This window comes from Phyllostomus hastatus, unplaced genomic scaffold, assembly GCF_019186645.2.
Source record: "Phyllostomus hastatus isolate PE091 unplaced genomic scaffold, TTU_PhHast_1.1 phas_contig_159, whole genome shotgun sequence".
NCBI classification, from domain to species: Eukaryota; Metazoa; Chordata; class Mammalia; order Chiroptera; family Phyllostomidae; genus Phyllostomus; species Phyllostomus hastatus.
Genome location: NW_025333640.1, coordinates 4448570 through 4455701, shown reverse-complemented (window position 1 = coordinate 4455701; position 7132 = coordinate 4448570).

Below are 7132 nucleotides of genomic sequence, written 5' to 3'. Positions count from 1 at the left end.
CTGCTACTTGGCTGTTCCTGCTGTCCCCGTCTCACAGAAGAAGTTACCAAAGGTCAGAGAAGCCTGGTCACCTGCCCAAAGTCACTCAGGGGAACTGGAATCAAATCCAACAGTTGTCTGGAAAGTCATGGTTATGAAAACATAATGAGCACCTACCACGTGCCTAGTATTGTTTCTGCCCTCAATTGTCCACACAGGTGGGTGTTATCCCCGGTGATCTTGCCCTTTCACCCCCCAGTCGCACGACTGGCAACCCATTAAAAATATAGAAGGCTTTAAAATTCTCTTGTGGGTGTCTGTCTGAGACTTCAAACCAACTAGAAACTTTCAGCCTATCCCGTGAAGAATGAATATGTTTTAAGTGTTAGATGATGTAATTAACTCAGGTAGGACAGTGCTTTGCAGTTTAAAGCCTTTGCTGCCAACTGGAAGGTCTCTGCAGATCACTGGACAAAATTCACTTCATTCAGAAAAGTAGAAACCTTGGGTGATCCCACGTTCAGTGAACTGCCTGCCTGCACCCAGCAAAGAGAAAGGGAAGAGAGGAGTGCATGATGGCTCACTGTAGTGTCATTGTCTATTTTTGGAATTTCCATAATTTAAAAAATGAATTTGATGAAATGTAAGAAACAAGTTTTCCACATCAAATTTGCAGGGGCAAAAAGGATAACCAGGGTGAATACACCCCTTTACTGGAAGGCGGTTTTTGACCCTAAGGTTGAACAGCCATAAACATGGGCAGAACTTCCAGCTACTTGTCCACTTTCAGGAGCAACAACCAAGTACAAGTGAAACTTTGAGCTCCCCTCCATCTTAAGAGGGTGAGGAGGCCCTGGTGGAAGTGGCAGCTGGTCATGGGTTGGGCAAACTACCACCCTCTGACCAAAGAGCCCACCATCTGTTTTTATTTAAATAAAGTTTTATGGGCACACAGCCACATCCATTCTTATATATGATGCTTTCACACTACAATGGGCAGACGCTGGCCTGCACAGCTGAAATTATTGACTGGACCTTTAACAGGAACTTTGTGTGTTCAATAAAAATGAGCAGGACCCTCCCTAGGATAGCATCGATGTCATGCCCTCATCTGGCCCGCTAGGGTGTGTGTCACCTTTTGAACCTCCTTAGGAAGGTTCCAGCCTGGTCACTTCAAATCACCTGGGTGGACTCAGGGTGGGGGATAGCCAGTGATCATAACTTTCTTTAATTTTCTGCAGTTAGAATTTATATAACAAAAATTACATATAATTAGTGGAAAATGCACAGGATTACTGAGATAAGAAAGATAGAATACAGAACCCAGGCCTCAAGCTCTACCCCTTCCCTTCTCCATCTTGAATGGGACATGATAGGACCTTCACCCCACTTGCCTCTCCCCAATTTCCTGTAATTAACAGGACCAAAAAATAACAATATCTGGAGAGGAGGGAAAAGAATGAGCGGTGTAGGCAGCCACCTCCCCCCAGTCTCAGAAGCAGAGGACAACCCTATCAGCATGCCCCATCCTGCATTGCCTACATTTAATGAAAACCTTCTGCCCCCCATCAGTGTGACTTGTTCTCCAAGGTCTGCTGCTCTCAGGTGCGTACTATTACTTTAGTAAACCTACTGTGCTTTGCCAGGTCTTTCTGTCACACCACTCTCTTGAATTCCTTCTTGTTTCCTAATAAGAACCTCAATTGGTTGAGACCACCGCTGACCTCCCCAGGTACAGGTACTACCCTGCATCAGTTTTTGGTGAACCAGCCAGGAAGTCTCTTGCTTTCACAGGCTCTCTTGGAGACTTGCAACCAGGGAGCCACAAGTGGCTGCAGTTTGCATCTCCCTCCCTGAAACCAAGAACCAAGTCTTGTTTCTCTCCTCCACTCCCAACTGGGTATCTCCCCTCCACTCTTTGAAGAACTCTTTCTCACATCCCCCTCCTAGGCAACCAAGAGCCTCAAACTTGCATCCCAGAGGAGTAACTTATCTGCCCACAGTTGCTGGTAAGTTAGTCCACATGGATTTGCCTCACATTGCCTTTGCTTTTCATAAACACATCTTTTATTGGATTTCTCTCTTTTTTTTCTGGAGATTAGACTTCCATACTTCCTTTGGCATCCCCGTGCACCTCAGTTTTACCTGGGTCAGGTGCAAATTTGAACTCTTAGAAACCATTCTATAGTCCCATAATTATTGTGGCCTCTTTTTGGCATCCCAGACTTAATAATCAACCATGGCCTTATTGGCCCAAAAAGAGTGGGCTCCCAGAATGGGTGGGGAGCCATGGACCCATGGTAGGAGGAACCACACTGGACCACTCTGGGGATGCCTGGGGCAGGTCAGCTGCAAGTATGGGTGTAGTGTACACCTGGCCCCCTAAATTAGGACCCTCTTAGCCTACCTTCAATGATTGGTGGGTGTATTCTCAGTCCACCCTCTAGTGGGAAGACATCAGGTTGTCTAGCCCTAACTAGTGCTCCCCTTTTCTTTCTCAAGTCATTATGGGAAACTCCTCTTCTATTCTCAAGGACTCACTGCTAGACTGCATTCTAGCCAAGTGAAGGACTTCAAATTCGACAGCTTAAAATAAATCAAGAAAACCTCATTTTCTTCTGCATTATGGCATGGCCCCAATATAAGTTAGGGAATCAGGAAACATGGCGTGATAATGGGACCTTAGATTATAATATTATCCTTCAATTAGATCTCTTTTGCAACCTCCATGAAAGAAGTCCCTTTTGTACAAGCCTTCATGGCCCTATGGCAAGACCCAAGAAAAAGAGGCTCATATTGCCCTGGCTGGTGTGTCTCAGTGGATTGAATGCTGGCCTGTGAACCAGAGGGTCACCAGTTCAATTCACAGTCAGAGCACATGCCTGGGTTGTGAGCTGGGTTCCCAATGAGGGGTGTGTGAGAGGCAACCACATACTGATGGTTCTCTCCCTCTCTTGCTCCTTCCCTCTTCTCTCTCTAAAAATAAATAAAATGTTTTCTTAAAAAAAAGAGGCTTGTGTAAAGCTGTTATGCCCATTAACCTTTTTCTAGAACTCCCCTTTTTCTAGACATCTTAGATGATCCCCTCGTGTGGATGCTTCCACTGCACCCAATAGATAATCCTGAGGAACATAAAGGCCAAGATTGGGCCCTCCCCCTCTTAAGATTCCCCTGGGACACCCCCTCCAGCACCTTTCACCCCACCTATAAGCCCTCCTCCTATTCCTTTTCCTTACGCAACACTGTATTTTCCATTACCAATGGAGATTAGAGAACCCAGCCCTGTAGGATATAGCAGGAGTGGAGCTTTTTATCACCTGGGCCCCATCAAGTTATGTCCTCTCAGAGAAGTTACAAATGGAGATTCAGGAACCATTGGTTAACATCCCTTTTAGCATAAAATACTTCCCCCAATGCAAAACAAAAACAATCAGGTTCTCAGAAGATCTCAGTTGGGTCTATAGATAAATTTCAAGCTTTGACAATGTCTTTTGACATGACTTGGAGAAACATTCATATTGTCCTGTCCACCTGCTGTGCTCCTGAGAAAAAAACACAAGATCTAGTTAGTAGCTCATGGACATGCTGATGAAATGGTGGCAGCCCAACCAGAATGACACCCAGTGGAGGGTACAGTCCCAACCCAAGATCCAGCCTGGGACAGGCAGATCTCACTAGGAGAAATCATGTCTTACCTTGTCTTATAAGTAACATGAAAAAAAATGTGTCATTTAATCTGTAGATTATGAAAAAGTGAAAGAGGTAACTCAAAAAAGGAAGAAAATCATGTTTTATTTCAGAGCAGACTGATTGAGGCCTTTAGGAAGTACACCAATATAGACCCCTCTATCCCTGAGGGCCAAGCTTTACTTGGTTAACATTTTATTAGCCAATCTGCCCCAGACAGCAGGCAAAAGTTATGAAAACTTCAATTTGGTTCTCAGACCCCAATGGCTCAGTTACTGGAAACAGCCTTCAAAGAAGTCAGTAATCAAGAGCAAACAGAGGGATGAAAGGGCCCAACTTGAGACCAAACAGGCCAAGCAGCAGGCTCAATTAGTAGCAGTCATAGGTCCCTCTCAGCCTCAAGGTCACCCAAGGGAAACATTGGGAAACCTTAGTAGGGCAACCCCTGGATCCTCCAAATGGGCTTGCTTCCAAGAGCAGGGTCATTGGAACACATAGTATACCCAAAAGCCAGGACCTTGTCATCTCCTCTTCAGAAAAGAGGCCCCCCACCAGGCCTTGCCCTCTTTGTAACTGGCCAGGCCATTGGAAAAGGGACAGTCCCCAGCTCTGAAGACTGAGGGGGACTCCTGAACCTATAATGGCCTTATCTAAAAAAACTAAAGGGGCCCTGAGTTCCTAGTAGCTTGCATAAAAGACATCTCATGACTACAGAAGAACTCCTGGACTCTTGATGTAGCAGGTAAAAAAGTTAAATTTTAAATTGACACCGGAGCCACCTACTTGGGGAACACATGGGACCCTTGACATTCTTGGCTTGTACCATTACTGGGGTAGACAGGCAGCCTAAAAATGTATTGTACCCCACCTCTCAGCTGTCACCTTCAAGATTGTTTAGTTTCTCAATTTGTGGTAATGCCAAAATGTCCTTCACCCTTAATGGGAAGGGATTTAATGATGGTCCTAGGTTTAATCCAGTGGAATGGCCACTCCATATTTCTCTTGATCTCTAACCAAGACTCGCCCCACCCTCAGTTGGACTTGCAGCCCATATACAGTCTGCTGTCAACCCAAGAATCAGATAGAGACTATGTGGGAGGGCCACCCAGGTACCCCTCATACAAATTAAAAGAAATGGATGGATTCCCCCAAAAGGACAGTACCGTCTAAGACCAGAGGCCCATAGGGGTCTAAAACACCTCATCAACATGTTCATTCTGCATGGATCCATAATTCCTTGTTAATCTCCTTATGACACTCATATACTGCCTGCAGAAAGAAAGAAAGGAAGAAAGAAAGAATAAAGAGAAAGAAAGAAAAAGAAAGAAAAGAAAAAAAGAAGGGTATTGTATGGTTCAGGACTTACAAGCCATTAATGAGGCTGTGATTCTCATTCACCCCATTGTAGCCAATCCATATACACTCTTATTCCAAGTTCCCCATGAGGCCAAATGGTTTATGGTGCTGGATCTCGAAAGATATATTTTTTATATCCCACTTCACCTCTGTTAGCTTTTGAATCGACTATCCTAACACCCATGTAATAGGTCAATATACTTGGACTGTCTTTCCTTAAGTGTTCCAAGACAGCCTTCTTATCTTTGGACAAACGTTGGGAAAAAGTCTCCAGGAACTAGAGCTACTGCATGGGACCATAATTCAATATGTTGGTGATATTCTGATCTTTAGCCCCACCAAATAGAAGCCTGACCACAACATTATCTTAGTCCTTAATTTCCTGGGGGAAAGGGGTATAGAATGGCTCCCAATAAGGCCCAGATGTCCTCCTCAGTGTTCATATATTTAGACTACCACCTAACTCAGGGATCGATCGGTCTCTCTCTCTTTCTGTCTCTCTCTCTCACTATAAAAGGCTATTCTAAACCTTACAGACAAAACAAACAAACAAAAAATCCAAGAACCTTTTTAGGAATGTGGATTTCTGCTGACACTGGATCTCTGGGTTTAGGTTGCTAACTAAACCCCTTTCTGAGGCAATCAAAGGCCCTGATTCTAAGCCATTAAAAAGAAACCAGGGCTTAGACTGAGCCTTCAGGTCCTTCAAATTGGCTAACCAAGGCTCCAGCCTTGGGCTTCCCTGACTTAGAAAAGCTGTTTACTTTATATGTAGCAAAAAAATAAGGGGTCACCTGAGGAGTCCTAACCTGAAAGCTAGGCGACATCCCTAGGCCAACGGCTTACTTCTCAAAACAATTAGACTCTGTTACAACTGGATGGCTGGGTTACCTATGACAACTGCGGCCTTCTTGATGGAGAAACCAATGAGCTGACCTGGACCAACTTTTAAGAGGTCCAAACTCCACACCTGGTTCAAACTGTCCTTGAGACAAAAGGCCACATTGGCTAACAGGAGGAAGACTTACTAAATACTAGGCCCTTCTATTAGATTTCCCCTGAGCTTACTCTAAAAATATGCCAAACCCTAAACCCAGGTAACTTAATTCCCAAACTGGGCCCTGAAAAAACCAGGACATCTGACATTCCTGAGTTGAAAGTATTGAACAGGTATTTTCCAGCAGATCTGGCTTAAAAGACACAGCCCTTGACAATCCCAATGTAAAATGGTTCACCAATAAAAGCAGTTCTGTTGACCAGGGAGGGACAAGGGCAGGCTATGCGATCATGAGTCTCCAGGAGACCATAGAAGCCGAGCCTCTCCCCTCGTGATCTTCAGCCCAAAATGCTGAACTCATAGCTTTAACCTGAACTCTTGATCTAAGAAAAACCAAAAGAGTCAATATTTACACAGACTCCAAATATGCCTTCTTTGTTTTACATGTCTGTGCTGCCATCTGGAAAGAGAGGGGACCATTAACAGCAACCCCCCCCCCCAAAAAAAAACCCTATTAAGCTTGGCCTGGAGCTTCTAGGGCTTTAGAGGCAGTAAACCTCCCCTAAGAAGTAGCCGTACTCCACTGCAAGGGACAGTAAAGGCACCCAACTAAAATATCTTTAAAAAAGAAAAAAGCTTCCCTTGCCTGCAAAGAAAGCTGCCAGGTCAGATACCTCTATTATGGCCCTAATTCCATATACTCTTCCTCTGCCCATCAAACTAAGTTATGCCCCATTGAAAACACCTGGATGGAAAGGCAAAGTTTTTCCTTAAACAATGAAGGTGGATAAGCTATCAGAGACTACTGCTTTCAATTAAGGACCAATAAAAAATTATAAAATCCTTTCATGACTGTCTCCATCTAGGTAGAGATGTCACCTATTCTTTAATATCAAAGATTTTTCATTTGCGCTGGCTGGTGTAACCCAGTGGATTGAGTGCCAGCCTGTGAACCAAAAGGTCACAGGTTCTATTCTATTCCCAGTTAGGGTATATGCCTGGGTTGTTGGGCCAGGTTCCTGGTAGGGGGCACTCAAGAGGCAACCACACATTGATGTTTCTTTCCCTCTCTTCCTTCCCCTCTCTCTAAAAATAAATAAATAAAATCTTAAA